Source organism: Parasteatoda tepidariorum, chromosome 7, assembly GCF_982258835.1.
Source record: "Parasteatoda tepidariorum strain Cologne lab strain chromosome 7, Ptep-v5.0, whole genome shotgun sequence".
Classification (NCBI taxonomy): domain Eukaryota; kingdom Metazoa; phylum Arthropoda; class Arachnida; order Araneae; family Theridiidae; genus Parasteatoda; species Parasteatoda tepidariorum.
The window spans coordinates 56,520,905-56,534,377 of record NC_141761.1 but is presented as its reverse complement, the minus strand read 5'-3'; the positions used below and the strand labels follow the sequence as shown (position 1 = coordinate 56,534,377).

The 13,473-nt window shown below is 29.8% G+C and overlaps 1 long non-coding RNA gene across 4 annotated transcripts in view; it reads left to right on the top strand.

The window, feature by feature from the left end:
• LOC122269977 (uncharacterized) overlaps positions 1-13,473 on the top strand; it is a 384,828-nt gene that overhangs the window by 357,268 nt on the left and 14,087 nt on the right. The window lies entirely within an intron of this gene.

Genomic DNA, 13,473 nt, shown 5'->3' with positions numbered 1-13,473 from the left:
ATAAATGGCTTAAATATTATATATTTTGGTCTCATTAGCAGAATTTTTTTTTTTTTTTTTTTAGAATGAGAAATGTCATTATTATACAGTACTTTCATTTAACCAGAATTTTTTTTTCTCCATGGAGGGTTTGAAAAACAATCGAAAGAATGAAAAAAAATAATTTAATCTAAAAAATACAAATTAACTGACTCAGTAAAAAGAAAAAGGTAAAGGTACTTTACACGTTAACGAGACTATTATCATTATAACAGTTAAAATCGGAAATGTTTCTTTTTTTTAAAAAAAAAATCTTTTTATACTTAAAAATTTTCAACATTATGTTGAAATTTATATCTGATGGCAACATCCTTTTTTCTGTTATTTTAGACACCAACTCAGATATAAGCTTATAAAATGAAAATCTCTCGGGTAAGAGAAGTAAAGTACTCTAAAAGATAAATAATTAAAAACGCTGTGAATGGGTACTATGGATAAATACTGAGGGGGGGGGGAAATCCCAAAAAAGCACTTAAAATTGTAATAACTTTCGAACAAATTGGAATTTCTATAAAAACTTGCTTTAAGTTAATAATTACAAATTGACCATTCGGTACATCAAATTTTCACTCTGCAGTTGCATTTCATGGAGCTCCATAGCGATTTGCATGGAATTTTTTACTGGAAGTTTAGCAATAAATAATTTTCGTTCTAATTATCAAACATTAATATTTTTTTTTTATTACATCGTTCTTCTTGCACATTTTTCTTGACTCCTTCGTCATTTTTGTAATTTTAAAATTTATCGTTTATGCACAACAGAAATGTCAAGTCAAGTTATAAAAAACAAAACGGAAGTAAGAAAGAATTCCCTACGAAAGCATTTAAAATTGCAATAACTTTTGAATTAATTGGAATTTTGATAAACTCTCGAGTAAAAAATTCAGAAATAAAAAGGCTCGATTCAAAACGTCAAATTTCAATTCCGCAGTTGCATTTTTTTCGAGCTGCAGAGCGGCCTGCGGGATACATTTTGCAAAAAAATTAACTGTTGATATTTCTGGAACCAACTTTCGAATATTACATAGTTTAAATCTATCGTATCCCCTTTACATTTTTCCTCGCACCTTCACATTTTCTAAGTCTATTAGTTATTCATTTATTTATTTTATTTTTTGTAAAAATGTAACGTTATTGAATACATGAGACAGAGGTGGAATTCTTTAATATAGAGAGAAAAATTATTTATTTATTGTTTCCTTTTAACTATTCTTACTATTTATTCACATTCTAACGTTATTTTATATTTAGTTTCATTGGTTATTTTTAATGATTAGGTCTAAAAGTATTTCAACTAACGACACAAGTATTTAAAAATGTGTGAATCTAAGTATTTCGGAAAATTTTATATTAATTTTTTATAAATCCTCATAGCTTCCTAAGATTAACTGCTTTTTTTTTCTTTAACTATCTACCATTATTAACATTAGTTTCACCTTAGCATCAAAAGATCCAAAAAAATCATCGATATTAATGAATATTTAATTGCCTGGAAATAAATTCAAAATTTAAACAAAGTAAGAAGCATTTGAAATATATATGTACGTTTCGATAAAAATTATGTCCCTGCCAATAGTTTACCTGAAACTATTAATCGCCAATAATTGAACAAAACTAAATTATGCGAGGGAAAAAAAGTAATCAAAGCTTCAAATTTTTCCTCGAAAGCTTTTTGATATCAGAATGTTCTTTAAACATTTTTAAAGAACTGAGCGACATTTTATGTTTCATCAAATATTAATTGAGTAAAGTCAGAGTAAAGCAAGAAAAAGCGAGAAAAGTTTACTGAGACAGAAGTGACGACAACAGTAAATTTTTTTTTCTTAAAAATTTAAATATTTTTTTCATAAAAAGAAATATTACATGCAATTGAAGAAATATTATATTACAAGTATTTTATATATAGTTTCATCAGTTCTTTGTTAATATTTTTGCATAAAAGTACTGCAATTAACAGCTTAGGTTTTAAAACATGAAATTGTATTTCTCTCAAAATACAACATTTATTTTTCGCAACATATCGTTCTATGTAAAGTTATTAATTATTGATAGACTCGATTCTACACTATATTGAGTTATTGAGGTGGCAGTAAATTTTAGCCATAATATGATACAACAATTTCTGAAATTTGTAACAGATTGCTGATAAATAGCTGAACAACGGAAAAGATAAACAAATATTACGGTTAGAGGTTTAAATCATTAATTTTTTTCAAAGGACGAAAAATAAAAAAATCGTTTTACATTAAAAAGAAAAAAAATTCTTCAGATAAAAGTAATCGACTCCCACAAATATTAATTTGAAAGTTTATTAATCCTTAATATAGATAAATAATACTATCATTTCGAAACACTATAATTTCTTGACCTCCTAATCGCTCCTATAACATAAATGTTAAAATTTAAGAAAAAATATATTTAACACAATATTATTATTACTTCCTGTAATTTTCTCTGATTACGCCCTCTACTTTTTTTTCATGTATATAAAAAATTATAAATAATAACAATATAAAAATGAAAACAAAAGGCTAGTGGTCGTCTGGGAATGCGAAGGTCTCTAACGGCAGCGGTCAATGCTTTCAAACATGTAAACTTAAGACTCAAGTTTCACAACAAAGCGCTATTTTGGCGATAAAAAGTTTCTCCGATTACAATGAAAAATTGAACCGTATTTTTCATTCATGTGAGCATATTTCAATAACTTTTATATGAGTGATAAATTAAAGTTCATTTATTTATCACACATAAAAAAAAATACATATATCTGAATTTTTTTTGTTTCTAAATTTTGAATCTTTTTTATAGGAATTTATTAAACATTTTTAACACACATTTTGATGTAGTTTCTTCTTTTTCTCCTCCTTATAATTCAAAAGTCTCTTATTCATTATTTTATTTTTTATTTAATTATATTTCTAAATATCTATAGTTCATTTTTTTTTAAATATTAAAACGAAAATAATTCAAATTTTCTTTAATTTTTCTCAAAATTATCAAATAATTATATGAAATTGATAAGTTTATGAAATGTTCAAGTGATCAGCTATCAATTAATACTTCACTAATATGTACGTATTTTCTAAATAGCATAAGCTGGAACGAAAAAATTTCGATTTTTTTTTTCCTTCGCTTGATGTAGTACTCAAAATTTGGGAGATAATTTATTCGTTTCATTACGGAATCAAAAAAAGATTTATACTATTTCATTAGAAACATGCATAATAATTAAAAATTATTATTTTGAAATATTACTTAAAGAGTTCTTCTGTTTTATTGGAAATATATGAACATGTATAAAAGTAAACTATTACACAAATTTAATCAGTAATTACTGGTTAAAATGTTTAAAATTTCTGGAGGGGAGCTCTTGTACCTCGTTTCCCTTTGGCTACGCCCTTCTTGGGTGACAGTACAATCATATTGCCGCTGGGTCAACCAAAATAGATTTTCGTAATTTTTTTCTAGTGCAAAATTTAATGTTTATTATTAAATTTTTTTTCAGTAAGAACGTTCTGATTTCTTTGGAACAACATTCTTCGAGACAAAATTTTGAGAGACAACTAATAAATAAAAATAAAAATCATTATATAAGATAACATTCGATAAATCGCGAATGAAAAGTCTGTCTTTTTTTTAATTTAATGGATTTTAAATAAATGAAACGTTATATAAGAATTAAATTAAATCTAGAATCGTTATCTCTAATTGCAGATTTTCAAATGCACCTTTGAGAAAAATCTTTAAGCCGATCTTCAGTTGTAGTGTAATGAAGCTGCCATTAAAGAACGTAACGTATTGTGACCTCAAGTTGTGGCGAACATTGGCTTTATATGAAATGAAAAGCATTGTTGGTAACCCTGTAAGCTTTTATTAATTCCCGTCACTGCTACCGTAATTGGCCTCGCGCTTCAATTGAAGACGGTCCAGCTACTTCGCCTTTGCCCTTGATTGACAGGCATGTCGTTTCCCACGAACTCTTATTCTTCTCTACAGTCACTCTTCCGCCATCTAGTGGTCGACTTTAAAAGCTCTAATTAGAGTATTTCATCCGAAGTTTCTCTTTCTTTTTCCCCGTTCTGAAACCTGGCGAAAAAGTTAGAACTCGGAACGGTATACGGAGAGCTAATAAAATAATTACTGATTAGAAAGCGAAATAACAATATTAATAGCATTATTTTATAAAGTATTTCAATTTAAGAATTAGACTAATTAGAGTATTTCTTGCTAAGTTTCTTTTTTATTTTTCTTCTAAAACCTGGCGAAAAAGTTTGAACTCGGAACGGTAGAGGGAGCACTAAAAAAAAATTATTATTGTTTAGAAAGCGAAAAAACAATATTAATAGCATTATTTTATAAAGTATTTCAATTTAAGAATTAGACTAATTGGAGTATTTCTTCCTAAGTTTCTTTTTTTTTTTCTAAAACCTGGCGAAAAAGTTTGAACTCGGAACGGTATAGGGAGCACTAAAAAAATTAATTATTGTTTAGAAAGCGAAAAACCAATATTAATAGCATTATTTTATAAAACATTTCAATTTAAGAAAATCTAACTAGTAGAAAAAGTTTATTTTTGTTTTATTATATGACAATACGATAAGTATAATTAGTGAAATTTAGAAAAATTTTTGAACTGCTGAAAGATCCTGATCAATTTGTTAAATCGAATTAACTGAGGAAAGTTCCTTTCGGTAGACTTTAAGTTAATCTTTTTACATTAATATATTTTTAAGAAATATTTAATCACGTTTTGAATAAATAATGAAAACCCAACCCTTTTAAGAAAACCCATAATCCTATATTTTACATCTATAATAGAGAATTTTGATAGTTTTTGTAAGAGAAATGATAAAATTATTTTAAAAAATTATATCTACTATATGAATGGAAAAATTTCCTAATTTAAAAACTTTAATAGAAAACTAAATATTTTGTAGTTCAAACTAATCATTTCTAACTAAGGAAGCACAAAACCTGAATATTAATGCTTGGTCCCATTTACTACGAATTTTACACAATCGAAATATCTCAGCACATATTCTATGTCACTTGTTGTAATTATGATTAATATAAACTAAGTACCCAGAAAGTATTTATTTTATGCTGTAAATTATCTGCTCTGTATTGGAAGGTGATTAATACAATAATATTTTCTCATTATAAATAATTAATCTACACCAAATTAGATAAAAACAGATATCAGATATATAATATCTGTTATAGATGTATAATAACTGTTTCACCTGAGGTAATAATAAATGAAAACTATCTTGAAAGTATTTATTTCATCGTGGAAACTTTTGTTCTATTGCCTGAAAAGTAACTAATCCAATAACTAATCCAAAGTAACAATTTTTCTTAGGTGGCGTTATTTTTCGAATAGGACTTAACGAACTGCATTTTTCCTTTAAGTATATTTTAATAACAGTTTTGTCAGTTTTCATCAAATCTAAATGGATTTATCATTATTATTAAGATTCGGTTCTTGTATTTACCAAGTATCTCCTTGTTTTTTTAAAACATTCTTAAATTTTACGCATTTGTCTTCTTTAATATAGTAACAGAGTAGTAAAAACTTTAAAAAATATGCACAAGTATTGAGGATACTAAGTATAAATACCAATGCAATTTATTTTAACAAAAAATATTAGAACAGCGTGATTTTTTTAAACTGAGTTATATTCTTGAAATAGATGCAAATATTACTTTCGGAGGAAATGGGATCACCTTGTAAGTATCAATTCAAAATTTTTGAACTTAAGACGAAACTTTTTTATCTGACTTCGTTCACAGAAAAATTACTTCAACGTTTAATTCATAGAGAAATATATAAAGCATTTCTACTGTTAGAGCATACAAAAAAGAACACGGAACAGGGTTTTTTTTTCTTTTTATCAAAACAGCTAACACAAGCCCTGACGATTTTAGTACAATGCTAGGGCAAGAAGCGTAACTACTAGTTAAATTGATGATTTTTTTTATTTCTTTATTTCCGACCCAATTTTTGGGTTTACGGTTACTAATGTTCTACTCCGTAGCCTTGTAATTTTTAACCAATCCGGAAGACAAGGAAACTCCTGGATCAGTACTCCTAGAAGTATTGATTTGTTATGGGAACATGGAGGACTTTGCAACTCGACAGATTTAATGTGCATTAGTCATCATTTACTACACGGGGAGTCTTCGGCCAGCGGGGATCGAACCTACGAACTCTTGGATATGGGCGCAGAGCTCTACCGACCAGGCTATCCCGGCCTAAATTGATGAGTATTTTATTTTAGTTTAGTTTATTTTATAACCGTCGTTGAACAGCCGACCCAATTTTATGGATTTACGACTACTAATGTTCAACTCCGTAACCTTGTAATTTTGAACCCAATCCAGAAGACAAGGGAACTCCTGGATGGAGTATTGGGAGAAATTTTGCCTTCGTGGAGGACTTTTTGATGAAGCTAACCTACATTTGCAGTACATGGAGAGGAAGACCACGAGAACCTCCCTCGGTCAGCCTGATGGTGAGGGGACTTTAACCCATGATCCATCTACCACTGAGGATATTTCACGTCAACATTGTGGTCGATGCAAACCGGATGCGGAATTCGTATCGACTGGGATTCGAACTCGGTTCGCCTCATTGGAAGGCGAACGCTCTATCCCCTGAGCTATCAAAATTGATGAGTTTATCGTTTTCATTTATTTGTTTTAATTTAATTTGTAAAGTTCTTTAAAATCGTTTGATTATTTGTTTCATGTTGGTGCTATGAAATGCTGAGATGTTAATTCTTTAAGGATTTCGTGTGTTAATGAAAACAAAATTACATTTTGTAAAGCAAATTACGATTTATTTTTAATATTTTAATTTCTTATCTTTTTTTTTATTCAATTTAGAACAAAATACATATTTTTTTGTATGGGTAACATATACTATTGATCCTTTTCCCCTCATGGAGAATACATACGAAAAAGCGTTATTAATTTAGATATTTTCTTTGTTTACAGAAAAATTTATCATGTGAAAAAAATGAAATAAAAAAGAGTTCATAAAAATATAACAGAAACAGTTTTTACGATTAATAAAACTAAAATCTAAAATTAAAAAAAAATATGGATTGAAATATATGAAGATGTTTGCTATAAAAACGCACAAAATTGGAAAAAGTTTCAAAACTCTAACATAAATCGACGCAATCAAACTTAATTCAATATTTTTATTGAAATGAAGAATAAAAACAACTTTGAAACTAAATTATAAAGAATTATTGCGTTCATACATACTGGTCCTATTTGATTCGCAAGTCTAGAAATATGTCATTTCATTTTTCTTAGTTTTAAACGAATTATCGAAAAAAATTTTAATACATGGACTAAGGGCCCGTGGCTCTCCCACGATATTTTCATATTTACTTTAATATTAATTCTTTCATAAGTTCAAAATAATTTAAAAAAGTTACCATTCAACTCCTTTCTTTTAAGCATTCACTTTTATGATCTTTTTTTTTTTCTCTCAATGATAATGGTTAAGTACCATACGCATAGTGGGAAAAAGTAAAAGTAGTCTCTGTCACCTACAATTTTCCAGACAGCATTCAATTCCAAAGCAGCAGATTACGTTATAATTTTAAAACAAAAAAAGTGATAAATCGTAGTTAAAATTTATAGCAATATTGCGAAAGACAAAAGCGAAACAGTGTTGCCACCGTTAAGGAGGGTAATGACGAAAAGGAAGCTTGAGAGAAAGTTAATCTCCATTAGAAAAAAGAATTTTCCCACCTCTTAAAAAAGATACGAATTGATGCATTCTGTTTATGTAGGGCGCAACTGTAAAACATTTAATAAAACAATCATTTGTTAAATGGCTACTTTTATCACGTGAGTTTTAAACCTATAATCTAGCTGATAAAATAGCAATCGCAACTAAATGTTCGAAATCGTTTGCAAGTTTTTAGGGCATAATAAATGGATTTTTTTTCAATCTGTAGTTTTCTTTCAACACCTTTCGTTCAATACCATTAAGAACTGCATTGACAGTTTCGAAAAAAAATCATTAATTTAACATTTATTTCAAAGAAATATGTATTGACTACCAATTTCATTATAACTTTCCCCCAAATTAATTTTTTTGGGGTGGAGACTACTTTTTCACCTTTCATTCACTGAAGGGAAATGAGGTTCGTGTTTCAGTGGAAATGGTATTTCAATTGAAAGCATTTAAACCAGTTGTACGAGTTCTAAAATTTTTATATTTCTACAACACAAGCGCGCAAAGTGTTTAAAATTAAGTTAATGAAGAGATTTCAGTACAGATTATTTGAAAATGCTACATGTTTTTAAAAAAAGAATACTAAAAAGAGCATATCATTGTATGAAAAATAGTATTTTATAGAAAGGCTTTGAAATAGTTTTTTTTAACAAAATTAGAAGAATCGGTGTATACAATTTATTAAAAACAATAATTATAATAATAATTGCTCTTTAATGTAAAATCATTATAGCAGTGCTTTTAGAAAATTTAGCCAGGATTACAATTGTTTATAAGTGCTATTTATGCATAATATATTTTGCTAATCATCATCATTTTTTGAAATGCTATATGCTTAAAACTAAATAAATAACAACGTAAATTGATCAATAAATAAGTGATAAATTGCTGTTCATAATAAATTAAAACCCTATTTTAGAAAATTATGAAATATAATTTTTATTTTACCTCATAAACAAAAATTAAAATCATGCAGTTTAACGATTTTTTTTTATATATAATAATTCAAAACACATTTAAACTAATTTGGTACTTGCAATAAAATGATTATGCCTGACCATGCGATTTAAATAAGATTTAATCGGATACCTGCAAACGACGTCACGCGCGTGTGTCATACCTGATTGGCTTCTGAATCGACAACTACCACGATTTACCTGCGGTACCTGTAAGGGACGTAGTATGGACACATTCTAAATTCTTTCACAAGAATTCTTTCTCAATGATTTTAATTCTTTCACTATGTGTTTACACAGAGACTTAACACAAAGAGAGGCACAAAACCATGTGGAACTAAATTACGGGTTTTTCTGTATTTTTTGCAAAGTTGTTACTTTCCCGTTACGGGAACTTTGATTTTGTTCATTTATATGTGGTTTTTAAATAAATATGTTCTTTTATAAAAATTAAAAAATAAAAAATTTAAAATAAATAAAAGGAACTGTTTCATAATAAAGCTTGATTCGTTACACAACTAAATGTTCAACTCCGTAGCCTTTTAATTTTGAACCCAATCCAGAAGACAATATTGGGAGAAATTTACCTTTGTGGAGAACTTTTTGATTGAACTAACCCGCGTTTGCGTTACATGCAGAGGAAAACCACTAAAACCTCCCATTGTTAGGCTGAGGGCAAGGAGACTCTAACCTATGAGCCGTCTACCACTGAGAATGTTTTATGTCAGCACTGTGGTCGGTGCAATCCGGATGTGGAATTCGTATCGACCAGCCATCGCTGGGATTCGAATCCGGTTCACCTTATAGGAATATCCCCTGGGCCATCCCGACTGACCGGTTATTATTTTTTTTTATAACCGTCGTTGAACAACCAACCCAATTTTTTGGGTTTACGACTACTAATGTCCAACTCCGTAGCCTTGTAATTTTGAATCCAGAAGACAAGGGAACTCCTGGATCAAATATTGGAAGAAATTTGCCGACGTGGAGGACTTCTTGATGGAACTAACCGGATCTGTGTTACATGGAGAAGGAAATGAAGAAAACCTGCCACGGTTAGTCTTAGGACAAGGAGACTCTAACCCAAGATCCGTCTACCACTGAGGATATTTTACGTCAGCACTATGCAATCCGGATCCGGTTCAGACTACATTGGATTTATTGGCAATAGGTCTTGCCAGTGAATGGCACTTTCATTTTTGTTTTGCATACTTTATTATCATGGAATAAGCTATATCCATACCAAATTTCATTTATTTATATTCAGTATTTTTTGAGATATTTGGGAAAATGTCTTCCATCTCTTAATTTTGTCCACCAGTGTATTATTGTTATTATTATTCGAGTATCTAATATTTTATTTGTTTGTTTATTATTTTGACAGAAAAAATTTGAGTGTAACTACTTCGTGAGTCTTTGTAAAATTGCTGAGGAAAAAAAGTGTAATTAGAACAACAATACAAGCTTCCCAATCTCAAAGTAAATAAAGATTAATTTTATATCTTACTTAATAAGAGGTAAAAGTATTTGCAAACTCGCGAAATGGGAGGAAACTTTATTCAGTGTAACAATTGTGTAAAACAATATATGTGAGACGATAGCGAACTTAAGTAGGGATGATGATGAGATGATAACTAACTCTTCCGGTCTTCCGGTCATCCTGTGATTACCTCACACTGTCTCAGGGTTAGCGAACTTTTACTTTACTCATCATGGTGATCTACGGTGATTGGGTGTCCACTTTCAACTTGTTAATTTCACTTCCATTTAGATCTAAACAGATTTTGAGCTTTTTTGCTTGCTTCAAACACGAATAAACAAATGTTAAAAAACGCCTTTTTTAAATAAATCATATATAAGGAATAAGTAATTTCATATTTGACACGCCGATAATATGAAAAACGTTCGGCCGCATCACCTTTGAAGAATAAGTGAAGAGGGGGAAGTTGTCGATGGTGATGATTAAAGTTTATTTAAAAAGTGATGCTCTCCAGGTTTATGGTTCTAGGTATTTAATAAAATGCAATTATTTTCTCCTTTTGATTTCAGTTAATAAAAAATAGCTTTTTTTTTTGTTTGTTTATTTTGCGAATAAATTCGATTTGATCATACATTCCATTTCAAATGATTAGGAAATTATTGAAATTTGTATCGTCATTCGTCAAGGAGCACTGAAATTTAAGCACACTAGATTGTCGAAAAGAGGCCAAAATTTTGATTTTCGATAAATTCTATGGGGGATAAAATGAAAATTTAACCTGCAGACGCGTGGGTCAGCCTATCAGGTTCAGCACACACGCATGACGTCGCTTGCAGGTATACATTTAAATTTGATCCGAAAATTTATTCAGCGTGATAATAAACCCAAGTTCAAAAGTTGTAACGTTAACACGACATGCACAACCATGTGATTACTTGAAAGTACATAAATGTAACATGTTTCGCCATCACGCACTGAACCCCAGTTGAATTTTTAGTACTTTAGCTATTTAGAAAGAGATCGAAAAGACGATTGGTGATTAATTCCAGTCGTTCCTAATTGGTGTTTGATCCCCGGCTGCCGAAAACTTAGTAGTATTGTAAATGGTGACTGATGCACGTTAAATATGTCGAGTCACAAAGTCCTCCATGTTCCCATAACAAATCAATACCTCTGGGGGTACTGATCCAGGAGTTTCCTTGTCTTCTGGATTGATTCAAAATTACAAGGCAACAGAGTTGAACATTAGTTGTCGTAAACCCAAGAACTGGGTCGGCTGTTCAACGACGGATATGAAATGAAATAAGTGCTGACTTAAAATGGCAAAACACAGAACAGTTATGAAATAAAACACCTAAAATGGTTGTGTTAATGTTTCTAATGAAACTTCTCTTTATAAAACAAAACTATTTATTAATTAAGCTCAGCAAATTACGCGATCAGAGTGTTTATTTACTAACAGCTGTCGAACAATTGAAAGAAAAATAAAGTAATAAATTTGCGTCACCAATTTGTACCAGAAAAGTCAGGACTTCAGTTTGCTTCATACTAAGAATGTACAATATAGCAGCGCCGTCCTACCTAGCATTTTATTTTATTTTATAACCGTCGTAGAACAGCGGACCTAATTTTTTGGGTTTACGACTCTAATGTTCAACTCAGTAGCCTTGTAAGTTTGAGCCCAATCCAGAAGACAAGGAAACATCTGAATCGAGTATCGGGAGAAATTTGCCATTGTGGAGGACTTTTTAATGGAACTAACCTGCATTTGCGTGACATGGAGAGAAAAACCTCTCACGGTTAGTCTGACGGAAAGGGGACTAACCCATGATCCGTCTACCACTGCGGATATTTTATGTCAGCACTGCGGTCGGTGCAAGCTGGATGCGGATTTCGTATCGACTAGTCATCGCAAGGATTCGAACCCGGTTCACCTCATCGGAAGGTGAACGCTCTATACCCAGCATTTTTTTTAGAACCGTCGTTGAACAACCGACCCAATTTTGGGTTTACGACTACTATATTCAATTCCGTAGCCTTGTGATTTTGAACCAATTCAGAAGACAAGGAAACTCCTAGATCAGTACCCCCATAGGTATGATTTGTTATGAGAACACGGAGGACTTTGTGACTCGACAGATTTAACGTACATCATATACCTAGCAATTAAAAATTAACATTCAAGCTACAGAGACAAATTGGGAACCTATAATCTTCGAAGCTGGAGGTCGACTGCCAGCAAAGTATTCTTGTCGCCATTCGATAAAATAGTTCTGTTACAACATAATTTGTATTGGAATAATTTGTATCACTGATGATTCGAAGACAATTTAATAAACAAAGGACAATTTCGTACTAAGAAAGAGGATGTTGATTTTTTTTACTATTTAATTAGAAAAAAAATTTCATAAAAAAGATCGAAGAAATCATTTTGATCGTTTAAAGATCAAAAAGTTTCCAGAAGTAATACTTACAAATTATACAACCCCTTAAAACATGTACTTTTTTAGTACAAAATCTAAAGCTGAAAGAAAGCGATCAAATAGTCGCCGAAAAACAAAAATTCATAAACGCTATATTTTTAATTAATATTTAATGCTCGATTACATCATTATAGAGCTTCGTGTATACATCAAAATATCGATCATTGTTAAATAATAATAAATCGTACTTAAAAAATGATTTTTGTATGGCCGTTTATTTAGCCGTTTTTATAAATCAGCGTAAAAATATTGTGATTCGCGCAATCAATTTCAGATATAGGACAGATATATAAAATATCGGAATTTCGCTGTCCAAAGAAACTTTTAAGATAGCGGCTATACCTAATACATAAAAAGGTTGTTGTAGAACAAAGTTATCATTTTAGGCACTAGTTATTGTTTTATGAAAATAAACTAAACAATTTTAAAATAAATATGCTCCCCACTACCATTTTTTTTTTTCGTTCATATCAATACGCGGTTACTAATTAATAGAATAAGTCATTTAAATTTTACAATTCACCATGTCAAGTGTCCTTATAACATTTTACTATTTAATTATTTTGTAACATAAAAATTATAAAATGAACTTCAATGAAATAATTATTAATATTAGTTTTGTTTTATCAAATATTAGATTTATTTAAATATTAATTTAATTTATTCACAAATCATATTTTTTAGAAATTACCAGGAAGTTCAGAGAATAATTATGAATAAATAAATAAAATAGATAACATACCACCATTCACAATT